The 22,933-nt window shown below is 62.0% G+C and overlaps 1 protein-coding gene and 1 pseudogene across 2 annotated transcripts in view; both read left to right on the top strand.

Moving 5' to 3' along the window:
* The window catches only part of FAM171A1 (family with sequence similarity 171 member A1), a 65,649-nt gene that overhangs the window by 10,899 nt on the left and 31,817 nt on the right, over positions 1 to 22,933 (top strand). The gene's annotated exons all lie outside the window — the stretch shown is intronic.
* Positions 10,334 to 12,123, top strand: LOC101551644 (40S ribosomal protein S19-like; annotated as a pseudogene).

Raw genomic sequence — 22,933 nt, forward strand, 5'->3', positions numbered from 1 at the left:
CCGGGATCTCTTAATGCCAGGATCAACAATGCCAGGATCGCTTATTAATGCCAGGATCGCTTATTAATGCCAGGATCGCTTATTAATGCCAGGATCTCTTAATAATGCCAGGATCGCTTAATGATTGAGCGGCTTCTAGAAGTCCCTCGGGAGGCCTTCGTTCACCCTTCCTGGTGATTGTCTCAATCCTGTCACACATTCAAATGACCGTTTTTTAAAAGACAAAGAGACAGTTCTGGACAGTGAGAAAGTCAGGACCTTTGAATTCGCACTGAGCTTATCCCGAGATGGTCAGTTGTGAAAGAGGAGCCTCGAGACACCCGGTCTGCTAGGGGCTGGGCGTGTGGGTGGTGTCGGCGCCCGCGGAGGGACGCTGCGGGCGCACGTGCTCCTGTGCAGGAGGCTGGGGTCATTGACGGGGTCGTACACGCTGCTGCCGTGTTGTCTGTTGGCGGCTGTAGGGGTGGAGAGCGGGTCGCGAGCGGCTGTAGGGGTGGAGAGCGGGTCTCGGGCGGCTGTAGGGGTGGAGAGCTGGTCGCGGGCGGCTGTAGGGGTAGAGAGAGGGTCGCGGGCGGCTGTAGGGGTGGAGAGCGGGTCGCAGGCGGCTGTAGGGGTGGAGAGTGGGTCTCGGGCAGCTGTAGGATGGAGAGCGGGTCCGCGGGCGGCTGTAGGGGTGGAGAGCAGGTCGGGGGGCAGCTGTAGGGGTGGAGAGCGGGTCTCGGGCGGCTGTAGGGATGGAGAGCAGGTTGCGGGCTGTTGTAGGGGTGGAGAGCGGGTCGGGGGCGACTGTAGGGGTGGAGAGCGGGTCGCGGGCAGCTGTAGGGGTGGAGAGCGGGTCGCGGGCGGCTGTAGGGGTGGAGAGCGGGTCGGGGGCGGCTGTAGGGGTGGAGAGCGGGTCGGGGTCGGCTGTAGGGGTGGAGAGCGGGTCGGGGTCGGCTGTAGGGGTGGAGAGCGGGTCCGCGGGCGGCTGTAGGGGTGGAGAGCGGGTCGCGGGCAGCTGTAGGATGGAGAGCGGGTCGGGGGCGGCTGTAGGGGTGGAGAGCGGGTCGGGGGCGGCTGTAGGGGTGGAGAGCGGGTCTCGGGCGGCTGTAGGGGTGGAGAGCGGGTCTCGGGCGGCTGTAGGGGTGGAGAGCGGGTCGGGGGCGGCTGTAGGGGTGGAGAGCAGGTCTCGGGCGGCTGTAGGGGTGGAGAGCGGGTCGCGGGCAGCTGTAGGATGGAGAGCGGGTCCGCGGGCGGCTGTAGGGGTGGAGAGCGGGTCGGGGGCGGCTGTAGGGGTGGAGAGCGGGTCCGTGGGCGGCTGTAGGGGTGGAGAGCAGGTCGGGGGGCAGCTGTAGGGGTGGAGAGCGGGTCTCGAGCGGCTGTAGGGATGGAGAGCAGGTTGCGGGCTGTTGTAGGGGTGGAGAGCGGGTCGGGGGCGACTGTAGGGGTGGAGAGCTGGTCCGTGGGCGGCTGTAGGGGTGGAGAGCGGATCGCAGGCGGCTGTAGGGGTGGAGAGCGTGTCGCGGGCGGCTGTAGGGGTGGAGAGCGGGTCGGGGGCGGCTGTAGGGGTGGAGAGTGGGTCGGGGGCGGCTGTAGGGGTGGAGAGCGGGTCCGTGGGCGGCTGTAGGGGGGGAGAGCCTGTCCGTGGGCGGCTGTAGGGGTGGAGAGCGGGTCGCGGGCGGCTGTAGGGGTGGAGAGCGGGTCGCGGGCGGCTGTAGGGGTGGAGAGCGGGTCCGTGGGTGACTGTAGGGGTGGAGAGCGGGTCCGCGGGCGGCTGTAGGGGTGGAGAGTGGGTCGGGGGCGGCTGTAGGGGTGGAGAGTGGGTCGGGGTCGGCTGTAGGGGTGGAGAGCGGGTCGGGGTCGGCTGTAGGGGTGGAGAGCGGGTCGCGGGCGGCTGGAGGGATGGACAGGCCCAGAAGCCGTGGCTGCGGCGGGAAGATGAGGCCAGGGCGTTTCAGAGTGCTCACCTGCTTCTGCGGGCATCTCCGCCCCTTCTGTTGCTCCACGGGAGCTGCTGGGGGAGAGAACTTGCCTGTCAGCTCCCCCGCCCCGTTCTTTGGGGTACCTGGTGCATTGTCCCAGGGGCTGGAGCTGCCGGGATGGAGTGGCGAGGCCCCGAGTACACACACGGGAGTCTGTGGTTGGCCCATTCGGGGGTCACAGCCAGCCTGGCATGCCCAGGGGATTGTCTACACGTCCCGACTGTGCCTTCCTGGGACAGCTACACAGATCCAGTTGGTGGCACAAATAACCCCTCTGGTACTCAGAGTAAGGGAAGAGACTTTCCCAAAGGTAGGGGGTTTTCAGCCCAGATTGAGAACATGTGCTTGCTTCCGAGGTCCGGCTGTTCAGTCTGACTCCTGACCACAGACCCTCAGAAGCCACTTTGTGGCACCCGGTGTGGCAAGAAACAATTCTCTGAGCACTGCAGGTTGCTCCTTTTTTTTTTTTTTTTTTTTTTGCCAGTGAGGGTGGGGAGGCCATGAGGTACGGGGAGTTCGTGTGAGGTAGCATTCCATGTCAGAGGGACAGCTGTGCTCAGTACCTTCTCATAGCAGAGAATCTCTGATGGGGACCAGAGAGAAAGTGCTCAGGTGTTTCCTGTGACCTACTCTGGCTCTATCCTCAGCATTACACACGTCCCCCTGAGACCGGCGAGGAGCAATTCCTAAGCACAGAGCCAGGAGAGCCCGAGCACCACGGGGTAGCCCCCAGACCAAAAACAGACAACCCTCTCTTCCAAAATAGTAAGGAAATCTGTGGTGATTCCATATTTGGGAAACAGCAGCACTCGATGAGGGCCAGTGTTTTTCCAGCTATGGTAACACACAAGGTGATTATTTACCTGTATAAAGAGAGAATGGAAGAACCCAGGCATGTTTCGTGGAGAGTATTGGGGGGTGAGGGGGTCTGTTTTTAACTCTATTTTATTATAACACTGTGATTTACCAAGTTGTTGGCAGTACAGTTGCGTCAGACCCTAAATGCGCCAACACCCACCCCCCCACCAGCATAGCCAACCCCCAGCTCCCCACCCGCCGGCCTAGCCTGCCTGCTTGCAGGCACACGTAGGTTTACTCACTATTGTTTGTTACAGAACAGCACATGCAATGATCAGACCTTCGATCAGTTGTAGTCCATTGGTGATAGTTGTTCTGTCTCGCAGAGTGTGACTGAAGTCACTGTCTGTGGATCCGCTGTGCTGGTCGGTGCCCGATGAGCCTTCAGCGTAACTGCTCAGGCTCCCTGAGCTTCATTTGCTTCTGTGCAACCTTCCCTTCAAATTTGCCATGATCCGACGGGGCTGACAGTTCTGTGAAATTTTAAGGTGTTGCAGCCACATGGTCCAGGAACTAAGAACCTGGAGCAATATGTTGGCTTGGCAGTTGGATGAAATTCAGTTGTGTTGTTGGCCATTTCTACGTTGGCAGCTGGGGCATCTGTCTGTGGGATGCCGTGCCTTCGGGCGGAGGGGGAATCTGTGCCCCCACTCTGAGAAGGCCCCCGAGTTCACCGTCCTGACCAGTCTCCCTTGGCAGGGCCAGTGGTATCCTGTTCTTTCGGAGACCTGGGCTGTTGCTCTGCTGGCAAGATAGCGGGGCTCGAGTGGTTATTGAAAGCACTGCCCCCAGTCTGAGGGTGGAGGTGGACATCTCTGGACTGGCCTCTGACCAGGCATTTTGCTCCTTGCTCGGCTGATCTGTCTCTCTTGGTTACCCACCATCTGTTGCACGTGTTTGAAAGTGTGAAAAGGCAGATGGGCCACGGAGGGAAAGTTAATGCGTTCAACTGGTGAGGGTGGAGGAGAGCGTGCACAGTCTGGTCAAGTTTACGGCCCATCTGCTGGGACACAGGGAGCCCTTTGAAATGGCAGCTTTGCTCCCGGACTCTGGACACAGAGCGGAGTGGCCAAATGTTCCCGAGAATAATCGCCGCCAAATGAAGCTGTGCCTTCCTCAAGGACTGTTACGAGCGTTGTCCCTCTACAGTGAATCAGCCGCAGCCAGTGAGATCAGGCGCTGAAAGTGGTTCTTCCCACACGTTTGCCCCTTGGCAGAGCCGACGCTGAAGATGGCGGTCGAAGTACACCTGGCATTTGCTCTCGAATCCACGCTTCTCTGCTAACTGGGCTCTGAAGGTGGCTTTCAAGTGGACAGACTGGCCTTGGTGCTCTATTTCCCGCCACTCGTGGGCAGACTCTTTTTTTCCTTTTTACCTTCTTGAGCCTCATTGGCCTTTTCAAATTTCAGAACGAAATCACGTCCCAGAATGTTTCTGTCCACATCCTGGTGGAACTGTTAGCTGTCCTATTAGGTCATTAAACTTATGCTTTGTGAATCGGTCTGTGTTAAAGTTCTACGTAAGCGCTAAGTAAACAGAGAAAAGCGTGGCAAGCTGTCAGACCATGGTGTCATTTCTCTGTGTACGTATCAATGTTTTGTTCATTGGGGCAGAAGTTCCCAGCTTCTATCTTTCCATTTCTAAATTTTAGGCAGCTGCCATAAGAGAAAGGGATGGTAGCAAGGGGTGGTGGCTCCTACCCTGCCCTCCCTATCACCAGCGTCACGGCTCTGCCATCCACCTACTCCGCCATCACCTCCCCATCCACCCGCTTTTCCACCCACCCCCGCAGCCATCCACTTACCCACCCAGCCACCTTCCATTTGCCCGTCCGTCCTTCTGCTCGCCTGCCAGCCAGCCATCCACCCGCTTGTCCATCCGTCCTTCCATCCGACCATCTACCATCCACTCAGCCATCCCTCTTCCTACCCATCCGTCCACCACCTACCCACATGCCCGCCCCTGCCCATCACCCATCCCTCCACCCCCCTGCCCACCTCCCGCTGCACCCACGGCCGCCCAGGTCTCTGCTCCCCTTGCCCCCACTGCCGAATGTTGCTCTATTGTCCGTCCTTTGTACGGCCCATTGCAGACGTTCACTTCCGCTCTCCGTTCGCTCCCTGCCCAACACCGAGAAGTGTTCTGGAGAGACTGCGGTTCCGCGGCTGGTGCTGTGGGTGGTGGCGGCCCCCGTGCGCCTCCTCCCCGCCCCCGGCTCGTCTCTCTCCGTCGCATGAGGCCCCACACCCGGTGCTGCCGCCTCGTGACTGCTTCACTGAGGCGCTTCCGTCTCCCCGCCCGTCCCTGGGCAGCGCATTGCTCGCCACCTTCGCTGCCTGTTCGCCGTGCGTTGGGCGTGACCCCCCACTGCCTGTGGCTTCCCTGAGCCCTGGAGGGCCACGGAGAGCTGAGCCCGGCCGTGACTCTCCAGGAACTCTGTCCCAGGGGGGGCAGAGAGAAACGAGAAATCGCGTCTGCCAGCAAGGCCCCGTGGGGCTCGGGGAGAGAATGACTCACTGGGCGGCGCGGGCGGTGGTTTCCAGCGGCCGCTGAGAGCTGGCCATCGTGGGCGCGTAGCTTGCCTGCTCCAGCATCTGCATTCGGTACCCGACCACAAGGCCCCCTGCAGCGCCCGAAGCTTGAGCATCACCGACCCCCAAACTGTCTGACTCGGTCGGGTCACGCCAGGGGCAGCTCCCAGACCCCTCCCCGCAGTTAGTCATGGGGATGAAGGGAGGAGGGGGGCAGGGTCACACCACCGCCGGTGCAGGCTGTGGGGAAACGAGAATGACTTGACCACAGCCAAGTCCCCCTGAATCTGTCAGGCGGCGGGGGGCGCCCTTGGGTGCTCTGCTGAGCCGCATTGCCGAGCTGAGAGCCTCGTGATCTCGTGATTCCTGCCCTGGGGCCCCAGGGGAGTGGGAGTCCTGGAGCCCGTGCTCTGTCCATCTGTCCGTCCTCGCCCTCCCCAGGGACGTTTGTTCTGCTGCCGCCGCCCGCCCGGCTGCTCTCCCACGGGCGCCGCCAACATCAAAGGGTCTGCGAGCCGCGGGCAATGCGGGCGTCACTTGTCTCTGCTCCCCGCTCCTGAGCGTTCCCCTCCTCCCGCCCGTTCATGGACAGGGTCCCCCCCCCACAGGGACAGAAAGGGAGTCCCACTCTCTGGAGTTTAATTTCAGCAACAGGAGCAGAAACCCTGGGACGGGGAGGTGGAGGGTCTAAAAGAAAAAACAAACTGTGGTTGTCAGACGGGAGCTTGCAGAGGTGACTGGGTCTGCAGTGCTCAGAGGAGGCAGTGGGTGTGGTCGTAGGGGTGGGGCGGGCAGGGCTCCCTTCAGAAGGATCAGGAGGGCCAGGCTTCCTCCCGGCAGGAGCCAAGGTGGAGAGACCTTGCAGGTGGGGGCCAGGTGGGGGGCGGCTCCTGACCATGGGCCTGGATCCGGAGCGCCCCCTTGACTTTCTTGCCTTTGCGAGCAGAAAGGCAGGAGCAGAGGGCGCGGGAGGGCCCGGCCCCACAGGCCGCTCACCCAGTCGCTCACACACGCAGATACTGTCTGTGGCCCCCTGCCCCCTGCCAGCCTGCCCCCTGCCAGCCTGCCCCCTGCCAGCCTGCCCCCTGCCAGGCAGCCTGAGCCCCTCCCGCAGAGGCCCCGGTTCCCGGCTGCAGTTACCGGGCCAGCGGCCAGGGCTGCATTCCCGGCTGGAGATAACCGGCCAGGGCGTGGCCGGAGGTTCTCCGGAGTTAGGCAGGTGGGCCGGCCCTGCTGTCCTCTGCTCCTCCAGGCCCACATTGCTGTGAAAGCGCAGGCTGGCCGGCGAGCCAACAGCTCCCGTGTCCTCCCGCAGTGTCACGTCGTGTCTCGGGGCGGGCACCGGGGAGGTGTCTTCTGCTTCCTCGGGTCCTGTGTATGTGGACGCAGTCAACGCTGGTGACTGCAGCCTGCAGCCAGCGGAGGCCTCTGGTGCAGGGCGAGGAGAGACGGGGACCAAGGCCCGGCGGGGCATCACTTCCGCAGGGACTTCCCAGCCGCTGGCCTGTGTCCCTGGGACGGCAGGGGTGGGGGTGGCCAGGCAGGACACCCACCGGGCCTGAGCTCTAAACTCAGGTCTCTCTGGTCTCCATGGGCCTTGGGCTCCAGGCTCTCGGCCCTCAGCCCCTGAAGCCCAGGGCAGCGGGTGGCCGGGACGGCCCCGGTGTGGGGGCTACATCCCTGCCCATGGGCAGGTGACTCTTTGCCTTTCTCCCTCCTGAGCCCATCCGTGCTCCCTGCAAGCCCTTAAGGGCCTCCCTGCAAGAGGCGGCAGAGTCCGGGGTGCAGGGTGGGGTGCAGGCAGGCCAGGGGAGAGGCGGCGAGTCCGTTTCAGGGAAACTGCACACGGTCGCTTTGTCCAGCTCAAATCCCGGGCAGGCCCGGCCACGATCACAGGGACAGTGGCCCGTCCACTCAGCTGCCCCTGTGCCGGCCTCTGGCTTGGTTCTCTCTCGCACGCGTGGCCTCCTGGGCCTGCGTGTGTGTGTGACCCGGGGCAGTGGTTCCCAGGAGCCGCTCAGTTCCAGGTCACCTGGAGAAGCAGGACTCGGCCCTGGCAAGCTGCAAAGTGCTGGCGAGTTTCTACCCACTTGGTGCCAGTGTGGCATTTAGTCTCGTGCAAGAACCGTCTCGTAGAAGCCACCTGCGGCCTGCAGGGGTGTCAGTTTGGAGAGAGAGTCATTGACTGTTGCTGTGCCGCGACTAGAGCCCCGTGTTCCCCCCGTCCTTCTCCCCCCACATCCCGTTTCCTTCTCCTTGCTGCTGCTGTCATACCCAGCGCCTGAACATTTGCTGGCGTGTCGGGGATCCCGGCCAGCTCGGGCCCCGTGGGGTGGCGCTGGCGTAGAACTCTCTGCTTCCTGCCTGCCAGCCAGGTGTCTGCCTTGAGGCCCCAGCCCCCTCCCTTTATTTTTTGTTTTGAATAATAGAAAACATTATTATCATTGGTGGCTGGCACGTGCCTCTCGCAGCCCTCTCTCTCTCTAGCAGAAGCGACCATGCCGTTTCCTTGCCCCTCTCCCAGCCGCCCCCATAGCTGTCGAGCAGGAAGGAGAACCTCATAATCACAAGATTAGCCAGATAAAATTTCTGCGCTGTTCCCGGGGTCCCCGCAGCACTGCTGGAAGCTTCCGTGTGTGTGTGTGTGTGTGTGTGTGTGTGTGTGTGTGTGTGTGTGTGTGTGTATGTGTGTGTGTGTGTTGAGGAGCGGGAGCTGAAAGCCTCTTTTGTTGGATGCGTTTGCTCAGCTGCAGCCGACAACACTCCACGGCTGCCGGGTCCTTTGTTCGGGGCCAGAGACTCGGTCCTTTGAGGAGTCCCGGACACAGAGGGAGATTCAGCCCCCGGAGCAGGCCGGGCGGCCGGGCGCCAAGGCAGGGCCTTCAGATGTTTGCACGCCGTAGCCAGCGGCCCTTTCTCCGGAGGAGCAGAGCAGCCGGGCTAGACAGCTGGGGGAGCTGGAGCAGAGGTGGCCTCTGTCGAGGGCCAGCTGCCCTTCCCTCACTGCCGCCCACCGCGTGGAGCCAGGGGGTAGGACTCAGACGCCCGAAGGTAACCTGGACCCCGTTGCACCGAAAACCACAGGTGGTTCGTCAGAAATCCAGCTTGAGTGGACACCTGCCGCCCTTGCAGGGGCGGGGGCAACGGGCAGGGGGCCTGTTTCTCCTCTCTGCCCTGCGATGTTTCCGAGGGCCACCCTGTGTTGGCCAGCTGTGAGGTCAGGCCTGTGTCCTGAGATGGCCGACCCCACGCACGCCTTCCCGCCACCTCCCGTGGTGTGGGATGAAGCGCACAGGGTCAGGAGGACGAGGTGGCCGGCCCGCCACACTCCCAAGACCTGTTCTAGGAGCTCGTGTTGCCTCACAGGATCTGATGTCTCTGGCACTGTTTCTTAGGGCTGGGGGGCAGGATGGAGGGAGCCCAGTCTGCTTTCAGGAGACCCACTGGAGCATCACCAATGGAGTCTGACCCCTGGACAAGGAGGAGCTTTCCAGTTACCTGGGAGCACTTGAAAACAACTCCTGTGACCAGGGCACAAGCCCCAGATTCTGTGTCTGGGATGGGGAGAAGGGAAGGGGTCATTTTCTGATGCCCCCCCCCATTGATTCCAAGACGGAGGGTCTCCATGGCTGAGACTGTGGAGTTTGCAGCATTGAGCATTGTCTGAAAGTGGAAGACAGAATGGAGTGGAAAGTTCTAGAACCTTTGCTCATGCCCAGCCGGTTAAACTCAACCTCGTGACTCAAGCCAGGAGGCTCTGGCTCTTTCCAGAGGGGCCCAGACGGCCAGGCCGAGGTTGATGCTGTGAGAAGCATCGCGCGCTGGGTGCTGGCGACCGAGAGTGAGTCTCCTGGACATGACGGTCACGCGCCCTCCGTGCTCCCGGGTGCCGTGGTTAGTTGGTGTCGTGGTGGCGGGGGCGACCCCCAGATGGGCTGGGCTGGGCAGATCCTGTGCCCGTGGCCCGGGTGGTCTGTGGCATCCCTGTGGGTGCTTGGCTCTTCCGGGCCTGCCTGGGGGGGTGTCAGGGCCTGGGCGACGTGAGACCCCAGCCGGGCCGGTGACTCCCCGTGCTGGGCGTAGAACCAGCGGGCTTGGCCTGGCAGCGTTTGGTTGGTGAAAAGGAGCTGGTGCCAGCCGGCCCTCCCTTGTCGTCGGCATCCTCGTCATTCCTGCGCCCTCTCGCACGCAGCAGCGACGCCGGACATTCTGGCGGGAGGCGCCCTCGCCCCTCGCCCTGGGGTGTGCCTGGGGACATCGGGGCCGACCCCCGGGGCGTCCAGGGCAGTGAGCAGCCTAGTGTGTCCACTGTGGACATAGAAGTGGGGTGCGGTGGGCGGGGGTACGTGTCCGTGCTCCCCACAGCCGACCCCCCCCCCCCGGCTGGGTGCTTTGTCTGAGTTCCCACAGGCAGACGGGCCTGTTTCCAGACCCTGAGCAGGTCGCTCCCAGCTCTCTCCTGCGTCACTGCCCGGACCTTGTCGCCGATCTTGGCAAAGGCGTGTCGCGCTGAGAGCAGGTACCGGGCCCGCGCCGGCAAGACTGAAAACACGGACCTGCCGGAGCAAGGGCCAGAGAGACGGGGCGGCATGGGCCGTGCTGCCTGCTGGAAACCCACCCCCTTGCGGCGCCCGTGTGGGCTGGAGGAGGGTCTCTGGCCAGTCCCTCAGCCCCGCCGAGACCCCCGCCCCACTCCCAGCCCTGGCCGGGATGGCCGAGAGTCACCGGGAAAGGCTCCTGGGGAGACCCAGCACTGTGCCGCGGGTCTCGTTGGCCGGTGCCTGGTGGCGATGAGAGCGTCGGTAGGGGCTGAGCTTGTGCCCGGTTGCCACCTCCTGAGGAGGGCAGCGTGAGGGCCCACGGGCCGGCATCGGGCAGCGTCCACAGTGATGGGCCCTGGACACTGACTTCCTGTCATGCAAGAGAGTGTTTCTTGCTGGTGGCCTCCCGCAAACTGTCCTGTCCCAAGGAAAAGAGCAGAAATGCGCAGGCCACCTCAGAGGTCAAGAAGAAGGAAAGTGAGGAATGTGCCAGCCAGCAGTGGCCCTCAGCAGAAGGGCCTTTCTGTGGGGCCCCTGGGGCACAGAGGGACCGAAGGGGGAAGCTAGGCAAGAGGCATCTAGTCGGTTCTCCTGAGGTGAATGAGAGGTAGAGAGGAACCTGAGGGGGAAAGAGGCATCTAGTCAGTTCCCCTGAGGTGAATCAGGGACAGTGAGGGGCTTGAGGGGAAGCAAGGAAAGAGACATCTAGTCACTTCTCCCCTGAGGTGACTGAGAGGTTCTAAGAAACAGACTGAGGGGGCTGGAGCGATAGCACAGCGGTTAGGGCGTTTGCCTTGTACATGGCCGACCCGGGTTCGAATCCCAGCATCCCATATGGTCCCCCGAGCACCACCAAGAGTGATTCCTGAGTGCAAAGCCGGGTGTGACCCCCCAAAAAAAGCAAAGCCCTTTCCCGTGGCTGGCAGTGCGGAGGCCACACGTTGCCTGGAGTTTCTGTAAAAGACGTGAACCAGCAGGAGTTCGCCAGAGCCCTGGCAGCCTTTCTCAAAAGGTCCGGGAAGGGGCTGGAGCAATAGCACAGCGGGTAGGGCATTTGCCTTGCACTGTGGCCGACCCGGGTTCGATTCCCAGCATCCCATATGGTCCCCTGAGCACCGCCAGGGATAATTCCTGAGTGCAGAACCAGGAATGACCCCTGTGCATCGCCAGGTGTGACCCAAAAAGCAAAAAAAAAAAGTCCGGGAAGCTGAAAGTCCCTGAGTGGGTGGACACGGTCAAGCTGGCCAAACATAAGGGGCTGGCGCCCTACGATGAGAACTGGTTCTACACACGAGCTGCCTCCACAGCACCTGTACCTGCAGGGTGGTGCGGGGGTCGGCTCCATGACCAAGATCTACGGGGGCAGCAGAGGAACGGTGTCATGCCCCGCCACTTCAGCAGAGGCTCCAAGAGCGTGGCACGCCGCGTCCTGCAGGCTCTAGAGGGGCTGAAGATGGTGGAGAAGGACCAAGATGGGGGCCACAAGTTGACACCTCAGGGACAAAGAGATCTGGACAGAATCGCCTGACAGGTGGCTGCTGCCAACAAGAAGCATTAGAGCTGGTTCTGCTGGTTAATAAAGAGCCTCATTCATAAAAAAAGAGAAAAGAAACAGACTGAAGAGAAATGCCGTAGACAAAATGCAGCCGTCGATGGTGTCTCCTGGGGCAATGGAACAACAGGGTTGCTGTGAGCACTGTAGCCGGGGTTGTCCACTCAGAATCGAGAGGGGAGGACTTGCAGCAAACATGCCCTCCTCAGAGGAGACGTTAGCGGCAGTGGGGGGTTGGGGACTGTTGGCTTTGGGTGTTTCCGTAAATCTCAGACTATTGTGAAATGTCGTTTGTTTGAGCTTTTTTAATGAAACAAGATTCTCCCGAGGAGGAAGGTCCCTGCTTAGGTCGGGACAGAAGCAGCGGGTGTGAGGGGGTGATGCCAAAGGTATCGGCTTGCAGGGAGAAGAGGCACCGCAGGGCGTGGGGCGCCCGTGGTCGGAATATGTTTCTCACGCGTGTCTCTGAGGTGAAGTGTCTGGGAAATACAGTCTCTGTTCTGAATTTATTTCATTATTTATGGGAATTGATAGGCCTACTCATGGCAGGACCGAAGAGGTAGCACAGCGGGTAGAGCACTTGCCTCGAGCACTCCCCGGCACCACATCTGGTGCCCCCAGCCCCGTCAGGAGTGTTCCCTGAGTGCAGACACCTGCCGCTAGGTGTGTCCCCACCCTCCCCCCACAGGGAGCAAGTCTAATAAAGGCAGAAAATGTCACAACAGGCATTTTGTCTTGGCAACAGAAGCCAAAGCTATATCGTAGCTGTAACCTTGATAACCAGGTGTCCTTGATTGACGGACATTCATATTTTAGTCTGACAGGGCATCATAGTCGCTTTGTATTCCTTGTGGAATAGCATGCAAAATAGTTTCCTCTGTAACCCCCCAGGTCAGAGTTAGAACAAGATGCACGCATGTCAGTGCTGTGGCCAGATGCCAGGGCTTCGGGGAGGGCGCCAGCCGTGCACCGGCCAACCCGAGTCGGTTCCCCGGCATCCTATATGGTCCCCTGAGCACTGCCAGGAGTAACCCCTGAGCATCAGTGTGGGCCCAAAGAGAGAGGGAGAAAGGGGGGAGGGGAGAGAGGGGGGAGAGAAAGGGAGAGAGAAGGAGAGAGAGAGGGAGGGAGAGAAAGGGAGACAGAGAGAGAGGGAGGGAGAGGGGGAAAGGGAGAAAGAGGGAGAAAGGGAGAGGGAGAGGGAGAGAGGGAGCAGAAGGGGGAGAGGTGGGGGGTGAGGGAGAGAGAACAGTGTTCTCTATAGCGGCCATACCCATGGGTGCTGGGGGTCGGGACACCCCCAGGTCTGCTGGGCTGACAGGGAGGTACTTGGAGACCACCCTGTCCTTACCCAGGGGAAAGCTTGTAGTGCTGGGGATCGAACTCGGAGCCTCAAACATGTAACTGCATGTGCTGCACCACTGGACCGTCTCCCGGAGGGCAGAATCACTCACCTTTGTCCTGGTGTGAGTTTACGGTTGACTGCATGGCACCTGTCCTCCAGGGCTTCACCGTCAGGTCATCTCCATCAGTCAGACCTCAGAGTTAATTCAGGGCGAGCGTTTCAGTGGGATGCTGCAGCGGCTGTGTCCCCGGCCCGGAGCAGAGTGCTCCGTCCCCTCCGCAGCTCAGAGCAGAGTGCTCCGTCCCCTCCGCAGCTCAGAGCAGAGTGCTCCGTCCCCTCCGCAGCTCAGAGCAGAGTGCTCCGTCTCCTCCGCAGCTCAGAGCAGAGTGCTCCGTCCCCTCCGCAGCTCAGAGCAGAGTGCTCCGTCCCCTCCGCAGCTCAGAGCACAGTAGTGAGCAGCAGTGGCCTCGGGAAGGGGTTTCCCGCCCCCGCCGCCAAGGGAGTGGCGCTTCCCGCCCTCAAGCCCCATCCTCCACATTCCTCTGCTGCCCTGTTCAGCTGGAGCCAGCCAAGGGGTCGTGTGACATGAGCTGGACGTTAGGGACTGACATTGGCGGCCCCACGACTCCTGCAACCTCCATCCTCACCTGGGTCCTGCGGACGACGTTGGGGGTCGCCCCGGAGCCCAGGAAGCTGATCGGAGAACCGGGGGCCTGGGACGGGGCGAGAATTGGGTTCAGGAAGTAAGGCGCATTCCCTCTCGCTGAGCCCCGGAGACACCGGGAGAGTCTACGCCCGCCCCGGGAGATGTCTACACCCGCCCAGCACAGTCCCACAAGGGGCTGGGAGTGTGTCAGATGTGGAGAAGGAGCCGTCCCGTGGACAGCAGCTGGGTCCTGAGTAGAGGCCCGGAGGGGGCCGCGGGGGGGCCCAAGCTTTGGACCCCGCTCAGCTCTGGTACCTCCCGCGCCTGGTGGAGAGGCAGGAACCCCTCCCTGTCGCGGCCCCCGGGGTGGGCTACGCTGTGCAGCCCGGAGCAGCTTCTTGTTCTGTTTGTCTGTCGGGGTCACACCTGGCCCCCAGCCCAGCGGTCTCCCCGGCTCTGCACTCAGGAATCACTTCTGGAGGGCTGGGGGGTCACACGGGTTCCCGGCGTCAGACCGGCTTGGCCGCATGCAAGGCAAGTGCCCCCCACCCCCGGATTATCTCTCCAGCCCCTCGGAGCAATTGCTCACCCACTCCCCACCCTTGGGGAGGCCCAGAGAGATGTGTGCGTTGAGCGAGCATAGCCCGAGCCTGGCGGAGGCCGGGATGGACTGTCTGTACCACACGGGTCCCCCCTGAGCACCGCCAGGAGCGAGCCCGAAACAGAGAATCCAGAGTAGCCCCCAGGCGCCACCGGGGCAGCCCAGGAAAGAAAGAGACTGGAGGGAGATTCCCCTCCCCCGCCCCATGTCCCTCCTCGGACCCAGCACCCTCTGGTCTGTCCCCAGCTCACCCTCCGAGTCAGAGACGGTGCCGGGACCCCACCCAGTGGGGCGGGCAGCCCCAGTGGGAGCAGCCGAGGAGCCACGGGCCCCTCGCAACCCAAGGCCACAGGGCGATGCCCTGCTCTGTGCCCTCGGGCCACCCACGACACAGCCAACCCCGCTGGGAGCCGCGCAGGCTCGGGGAGCATCTCCGGGAGGGCCCCTCACCCCCTGAACCGTCTCTGGCTCCTCAGGTCACCCTGGTCACACGCCAGCCCCCGGGGCCCCATCTCAGAGCCCCCCTCCCGACTCTGTTTCCTGTGGCATGTGCTGTGCACGTGTGTTCTGGGGGTAACGGTGCCCGCCAGGCCCTCCCCACTCGCTGGCCCAGCTCAGCTGTGGGAGGGACACGCCAGCGACAGCCCCCTCTACCCGGGGGTGCAGGTGCCCCCAAGTGTGGCCCCACATCCCATCTGTCTCCCAGCCTCTTCCCCCATGGGCTGAGGCCCAGCCCCCCCGGAGCTGTCTCCCCCGGCCCTGCGTGGCTGACTGGCGTCTGGATCATGGATTTCACAGCTGTCACTCAAGGCCCTCTGACCCCTGACACCGTGACTCCCCCGGAGTTAAGGATCTAAGGGAATGGGCTGCGGCCTGCACGTGAACAGAGTGGCCCATGCCAGCCACTGTCTCGCTGAGAACAGAACAGAAGGGGGGAGGGAGGGAGGGAAAGAGGGAGGGGAGAAAGGGAGAGGGAGGAAGGAGAGCGCATCAGAGCAGGCTCGACATGGAGGTGTGGACTGGATCGTTGGCGACGGCCACGTGCACTGGCCATCTGCACCCTACGGCCATTCTCCCCGCCCGGCACCCAGGCAGGGCCGAGGGTGGCCCTCCCGCCGTCAGGCACTGAACCGGCCCCTGAGTTCGTGCACGGCTCTCAGCAGCGATGGGAAGAACTTCCTGCTAGTTCTCTCCGTGGGGTGAATCGCGGCGCTGAAGTCGCAGGCGGGGGTGGCACGGGTGGAAACAGACGTCCCCTCTCTCACCAACCAGGACATGTCCCCTCGTCCTTCACTTGTAGGTCTCCAGGAGAGGCGGGTGCAGGGAGCCCCAGCTCTGTACACACCCTCTCGGCTGGCGGGGACAAAGGTACCGCCTCTGGCGCGTGCTGTTTGCTTCTGTCCAGGTGCAAACACCAGCGGGTCCCCCGCGGTCTGCAGAGCCAGTGGAGGGACGGTTGGGCGGCCCGGAAGCTCTTGGCCGGGTCCCTGCTTCCGCCTGCACACCTGAGAGACACCCGCAGCGCGGCGAGCAGGACGCGCCCCTTGTAAAAGGTGGACTGTTGGTGGGACCTGACCCTCTCTCCTTGGCCCCCGTCCCCAGCACAGAACCAGGAGCACAGCTAAGTGTGGCAGCGCCCCTGCCCCATTCCCCAGAAGGTACCGTGGTGGCCTGACTCACCTGCGTGTTCTGGTGTGTTTGTGCATCCCGAGTCCTGCTTTCTGAAGTCTGATTGTACCCAGGACGGCGCTCGGGAAAGCCTGGGCTCTGCGGGGGGCTCCGAGTCACACAGTGCTCGGGCACAATGCAGGGACAGGGTCCTGTGTCACCCTGGAGCCCAGAGCCTGAGAGGGGTCCCGGCTGTGGCCGGGCCCAAGAACTGGCGTGCAGGAGAAGGCACTTGCCTTGCATGAGGTTGACCCTGGTTTGGTCCCCGGCACCCCATACTGTCTCCTGAGCACTGCTGGGAGTGACCCCTGAGCACTGGACCAGGAGTTCAACCGAGTGTGGTCCAGACCCCCAGCCCCACTGCCCCAAGGAAGTAACGGCTTTGGGGCTGCCGGGGGACAGTCACGGCTTCACAGTGAAGTCAGGCCCCATCGAGAAGGGCCTCGGAGGCCTGGCGGGGCGTCCCCAGCCCCACGGGCCCACCGGCACCCTGAGGCCAGTGGCGCAGTGTCCAGCTGAGTCTCCCGCGAGGGGCTGGAGAGGCCCCTGCGGCACACACCCCGTCACACCTGGAACGTGCCGGGGGCGCCTGTTGCCCCGGCGCTGTCGGCAAGGAGCCCGTCAGGCTGGCGGCGTCACCCGGAACCCCCGGGCTGGCCGTGAAGCGGCCGTCTGAGTTTGGAAGGGCTCCAGGGGGTGGCGCTGCGGGGCTCTGGCCACCGTACGTGGGGGTGCAGGGAGGCCACGGGGGCCTCAGGGTGACGGGGTGTTTTCCACTCCGGCCAGCGCTGTGTTGCTCGTTAAAAGGAGACGCTGGAAAGTCCTGCCCTTGGAGAAGGCCCTCCCTAAGCCGGGCCGTGGGCCAGAGAGCTAGTGCGGAGGGCAGGGCTGCCGTGCACCTGCCAGCCCTGGGGCCTTCCAGCACCTCTGGGTGTGTTCCCAACCGCCCCCAAATGCAAAACTCACAGTCCTGGTGGGCCCTGGCATCATGGGGTTGTGGGAAGCGCGCCTGCCCCGAGGTCACACCGGCTTGCCGGGGCTCCAGGGTCGCAGCAGGCAGTGCCAGGGATGGGGCCCAAGGACCTGCCCCGCCCAGCCTGCCCGTGTCAGGGAGCCTCCCGGGCCGCAGTGAAGGCGCTTCCAGAGGGACCTTCGCCTGTTCATTCACGGTGATCTAGGCCGGGCAGTGGAGCCAGGTGAGATGCAGTGAACCGTCCTGTGCGCATTGACACCACGGGTGGTGGAGACACATACATACACGCACCGGGCCCTGGAGGTGGAATCTCACACACACACACACACACACACACACACACACACCTGTGACACTATTTAATAGCGAAAACAACACACACACATGCACTCATGCCACCTTTTGAGTGTGGGGACACACGTACAGCACACTACTAGAGGTGAAACACACGCGTCACCCATGACCCCATTCGGAGGTGGGAGCGTCCCCCGGCCGCCCACGCCGGGCCCAGGGCAGGAGCAGAGGCGCCCGCTCTGCCCAGAGCAGCCTGGGACGGGGGTCGCCTCCTGCCCGGGGCTCTTGCACACACGTGGCCGCAGAGCAGGGGCTGGCGGGAGGCGAGAGATCAGCCCGGTCACTCCCGCGAGTTACTTATAGAACACACAGCAGAGGACTCCAGACTTGCCCAACAGACAAATTAGAGGGTGATTAGCTGGTTCTTTCACTAGACGTTTCCTCACGCGGCGCAATCCCGAGCACCCGGAGAGGGCAGCCCCTGGAGTCTGCTCTGGGCCGCCTCGAACCCCGGCGATGTGGCGTGCGGCAGGAGGCGGAGTGGGCTTCGTTCACAAACAGCTTCTTTGGCCGCCCGCACCCAGCTCACCCGCACGCTGGCGGCCTCCGCTGCCCGGCCACTTACTGTCCGCCTGGCACGTCCACATCGACAGGGGTCCCCTGCGGCTCCCGCTGGAACGTGGTTTGACGGACAGCGCCAAGCCCGCCGTGGGCAGAGGAAGCGCTGTCCTTTGCAGGCCGGAAGACAGGCCGGCCGGTGCGGGCTCTGCAGAGGGAGGCCCCGTCCCCTCCCTGGCGCCCACGGGGCGCTGCAGACGTGGAGCTCGATGCCCGGGTGCTCACGCCCCTGTTGCCTGGCATGCCAGTGCCTCCCAGGCCCTTGAGTTTGGGTGGAGGAGACAGAGGTTGGCCTTGACCCGGCTCCCCTCAGCCACCCGCCCACCCACCCCGGACAGCCCGGCCTCTGGCACCCGCCCCCGGAGGGGGCTTGGGCTCCCTGAGCACTTGGTCACTCTATTTTAAGGCATTTGTGGCCCTGTCCAGTTTGGTTGGCGCTGGAGACCAAACCCTGGGCCTCGTCCACACGGCGCAAGCTGTCCCCTGCGCCCAGCCCGCCACCGCGTCTCCAGGTAACTGGCTCTGGGCCTCGGCCTGTCCTGTGGGCACACGCTGGACCCCAGAGGCCGGCGTCTCTGCTGGGCGGCTTCGCTCCCCGCCCACCTCTGCCCTGGGCTCTGGGAGCCTGCGGGCTGGGGCACCTCGCCTGGCATCACCACCCTCCGCCTAACTCTCCGCAGCCCGGTGAGGTTCTGATTGCAGGCCGGCCGCTGGGCCCGACCCACTGGCTGCCACAGGCTTGGCTCCGAGGGACAGATGGCTTTTCCATTGCGAATCAGGACTGGTCAGCTGGGGAGGCCTAGGGGGTGGCCCCATGGAGACATGCTCCCCGCCCCCGCCTCCACCCGCCCGGCCTGCCCCTGCAGGCTGTGAGTTTGGTCTTCAGGGACATCCGCGTGTACCCTGCCCCCAGCACCAGGGAGCACACAGCCCCATGCCTGCCAGCACCGCCACCAAAACTGTGTGAGCCTGGGCCAGCCCGGCAGCTAGCAGAGACAGGCGGTGCCCCAGAAAGTGCATGAGCACCACTGAAGGAGTCCGAGCCCCGGGAGCACAAGCCCCACCAGCCAAGTGTGAAGGGAGCACCCCGGCAGCAGACTTGCACCCCACAGCGCACACACACCCCCCTGTGCATCAGAACAGCAACTGGGTCCCGAAGGGGGCCAGCTGACCGCGCCCACCAAGGCTCTTCGTGGTTCTTCTGCAAGAACTGGGTCCCCTGGTCGGTCCCTGGTCAGACCCCTGAGGGTCGGGGCCCCGGGCTTGTCCCCGCCGAGTAGGCACGTGGCAGAGCCTCCAGCTGACATCTAGCTCCTACCGAGGGCAGCGGGAGGACGGAGTTCAGACTGGCCGGTCAGTGCCCCGCCGTGACGTGTGGCCGGCCTGCGCCCTGGAAAGGAGAAGAACCTGGTAGCGAACCAAATGGAAGCCGCCGTTGGCAGCAGCCGCGACCCAGCTGGACTCGGTACCGGACAGCTGTCAAGGAAAGCAAAGCGGGTCCATCCCGTCAGGACGGCTGCAGGGGCCGCTGTCACCCCCGGAAGGACTCTGCCGCTTCCTAATCTTGACGAAGGCTGTGAAAGTTCCAGTAACCCTGGTGGTTGCAGGCCCGAGGTTACCCCTGGGACATAACCGGGCACGCCAGGCACCAAGGAAAGGGTCTCGAACCCTTAGGATTTCCCCTCCTGCAGTGTTGACGCCATTTGTTTCTGGACTCGGCGATAAATAATGTAAGACAGAGAGTGGAGCTGTGGGTTCCGCTTGCTCTGCTTGCCCGGGGCTGGGGCTGGACCCCAGCACTGCCTGCGGGGAGCCCTGCGCTGAGCCCTGCTGGGTGTGCCTCCACCCCACCCACAGTGACTTGTCGCCTTTGCGAAACGGCACAGCCCGAAACACCACCGATTTCTATTCTAAAGAAATAGAAATTTCTTTAGAAGTTTCTCACTCTTCATAAAGGGGTGGAGTTTCCGAGTTTCTTGACATGAACTTGTGCTCCAAGTTAAACACGGTCTCCCTGTCAACAGGAGGCACAAATCTTTTTCAGTCTTTTGGTTTTTGAGCCACCTCTGATTGCTCAGAGCTTACTCCTGGCTCTGTGCTCAGGGCTCACTCCTGGCTCTGTGCTCAGGGCTCACTCCTGGCTCTGTGCTCAGGGCTCACTCCTGGCTCTGCCCAGGGCTCACTCCCGGCTCTGTGCTCAGGGGTCTCTCCTGGCTCTGTGCTCAGGGCTCACTCCTGGCTCTGCCCAGGGCTCACTCCCAATTCTGCGTTCAGGACTTACTCCCGGCCCTGCGTTCAGGGCTCACTCCTGGCAGTTCTCAGGGAACCCTGAGCGGTGCTGGGGCTTGAACCCTGGCCTGGTTGGGTGAGGCAAGGCAAGTGCCTTAACTTGCCCCTCCTTTACTATCCCTCCAGCCCTAATTTTGATGTTCAGAATCACGTATTTTTCTTGCCCCCCCCTTTATTAACCCTCAGACTCAGAAGCACCGGCCGCTGTGTGGAGGCCTCCCAGGGGGTCAGAGGCCTCCCAGGGGTCAGAGGCCTCCCAGGGGGTCAGAGGCCTCCCAGGGGGCCAGAGGCCTGCCACGGAATGCTGGAAGGTGGGAGGAGGCCCCAGCCCCGTCAGTGCCGAAAAACACCTTGTTTTTCAGAGTTGTGCATGATGATCTGTTGCATCATCCAGTATCCCAACCCCAACCCCACACCACAGTCGCCTTCCCTCCACCATTGTCCCCATTTTCCCAACCACCCATAAAGCCTGCCCCCGTGGCAGACCCACAATAATTTATTTTCTGTTGCTTATTACCACTAAGGACTGGAGCGATAGCACAGCGGGTAGGGCATTTGCCTTGCACACAGCCAACCTGGGTTTGATTCCTCGACCCCTCTCTGCGAGCCCAGCAAGCTACCAAGAGTATCCCGCCCACACGGCAGAGCCTGGCAAGCTACCTGTGGTGTATTAAGTGTGCCAAAAACAGTAACAAGTCTCACAGTGGACATGTTAGTGGTGCCCACTTGAGCAAATTGATGAGCTACGGGATGACAGTGACAGTGATACAGTGATTACCTCTAAATGGCTACTGGAGTAATTTTTAAAAGATGCTCCAGTAAAGAAAATTTGTGAAACTAATTGTATCTCACCATGGGGACTTTAAGTTCTTGTCTGAGGGTTTACTAAGCTCTTGTTGCAAGTTAAGCCTTCTGTGTGAATGCTTTTGTTAGCCTAGGTTGGTTGGTTCTATTCCCATCTAATCTGGTGTGCTGGGATGCCAGTGTTATAGAATTTGGAAATGTGTGGCCACAAATGTGGCCGTGGGCTCCAGAAAATCCAGAACAACTGGGCTGTCCAGCCAGAGGCCTGGTGGCAGCGGTTAAAGTGAGAGTCCAGCTGCCGGGGCTTTGGAGGGTGGGATCTTGGCCCACCCAACTCCCGAGATCACCCTGGTGGTCTGAGCCGAGACTGGGTGTCTGAGGAATTTTTGCGGCTAGTTGATGTCCTTGGAGGTTTGTTTCCATGTCCCTGGAGCGGGGCCGGTTGGGCTGTTTTCCTCCATGGCTTTGGTTCTTCCTTGGGCGTCTGGTCTGGCCGTATGGAAGCATCGGTTCATTTCACAGTGTTTGTGATTTGGCTTCTTTTTTTTCTTTTTTTGGTTTTAATGTTTGCCCCCCAAAGTTTTCACTTGAACGGAACTCTTAGAAAATTTGTAAACCAGCTTTTAGCATGTGAAACTGAGTGCTCCTTTAAGGGGGGGAGGGGGAGAAGCCACCCTCCTCCCCCACCCTACAAGAAAACGTGTGTGTCTGGTGGCCGCTGGGTTGGGCTGGGCTGTCCCCACACGCCACACGGCCGTGTTTCTGCTCCCCGGTGGCCTGAGCTGACCCTCGGGGTGGCCACCAGCCTGCTGCTTCTGGGCTCAGCAACGCCACGTGCTATGGAGCACCCCGCACTCTCGACTCCTTCCCTGGGCACCCTCAGACTCAGAAGCACCGGCCGCTGTGTGGAGGCCTCCCAGGGGGTCAGAGGCCTCCCAGGGGGCCAGAGGCCTCCCAGGGGGCCAGAGGCCTGCCACGGAATGCTGGAAGGTGGGAGGAGGCCCCAGCCCCGTCAGTGCCGCGGACTTGGCGGGAGTCAGCAGGGAAGTCGGGACGGTCCGGGCGGAGAGAGCTGTGGAGGAGGAAGGGTGCAGGGGGCTGGGGTGAAGCTCCCACAGGCAAGTCACATCCCAGGCCCCTAAACTTAACAACACCGTGGCGAGTCCCTCGATTTAGATGAAGTCAAGTGAGGCTGAATTTCCTGTGTTTTCCCATGCCTGCCGGCTTAGTTTCAGTCAGGCACTTCATAACCTGACTTTATTTGGGCACGACTAGAAGTGGTCTAAACGGGTCTATCCAATATAAAAAGTTATTTTAAAAAAAATTCATAGAATGGGGGCATACACCCGACAGTGCTCAGGGAGCCGTGCCGTTCTGAGGATCCAGCCCAGGCCTCCCATGTGCCAAGGATCTGCCACCTCCACCCCCGCCCCAGAAATTGAAGTATTTATACTTAACTGACTGTAGCACTGTCGTCCCGTTGTTCATCAATTTGCTCGAGCAGGTACCAGTAACGTTTTATATTTACGGGTTGGTTTTTTTTTTGGCTTTTGGGGCCACACTCAGCAATGTTCAAGGATTACTCCTGGCTCTGCACCCCAAAATTACTCCTGGCAGTGCTCAGGGGAGCAGATGGGATGCTGGGGATCGAACCCAAGTCGGCCATGGGCAACGCAAACGCCCTCCTCGCTGTTCTGCCGCTCTGGCCCCCACTTACAGTTCTTGTGTCTCGGATTAAGAGAGCAGTAGGCGGGTACGAGTCACTGGGAAGGTGTCCCAGCGGCGTGTCTCCAGGTTTCTGGGGATGACTTGGCATTCTGAGGTCCCCCCTCCTCCACTCTGCGCCAGAGTCTTTCCCGGACTCAGAATTCTGGGCATTTCTCTCTTGCTGTACAGGAAGCGGTGGGTGCTTTGGTGGCACCAACCGTGCCGTGCTCCCCAGGCTGTGCTCTGGCCCAGACAGTGCATCTGCCTGCAGCCCCTGCCCACCAGGACCACCCCCCCCTCCGTCCCCATTGTGCTGGGACCCCCGTCCTTCAATTTATTTGGGGCCACACCCAGCAATGCTCAGTGGGCCATGCGGTGTCCAGGACTGACCTTTCAGGGGTCTCCTCTGGTCGGGAGTGCGGTGGGCGCATCTGCCCCACGCTGACTTCGTGGTTCTCGTTCTTTTCTCCCTTCCGTCCTCTCCAGCACCTTTCAGTTCTCTGGGAACCTCCGAAACGCCTCTGGGGTTTTTTCTCGACTGTCA

Source organism: Sorex araneus, chromosome 9 (genome assembly GCF_027595985.1).
Source record: "Sorex araneus isolate mSorAra2 chromosome 9, mSorAra2.pri, whole genome shotgun sequence".
Classification (NCBI taxonomy): domain Eukaryota; kingdom Metazoa; phylum Chordata; class Mammalia; order Eulipotyphla; family Soricidae; genus Sorex; species Sorex araneus.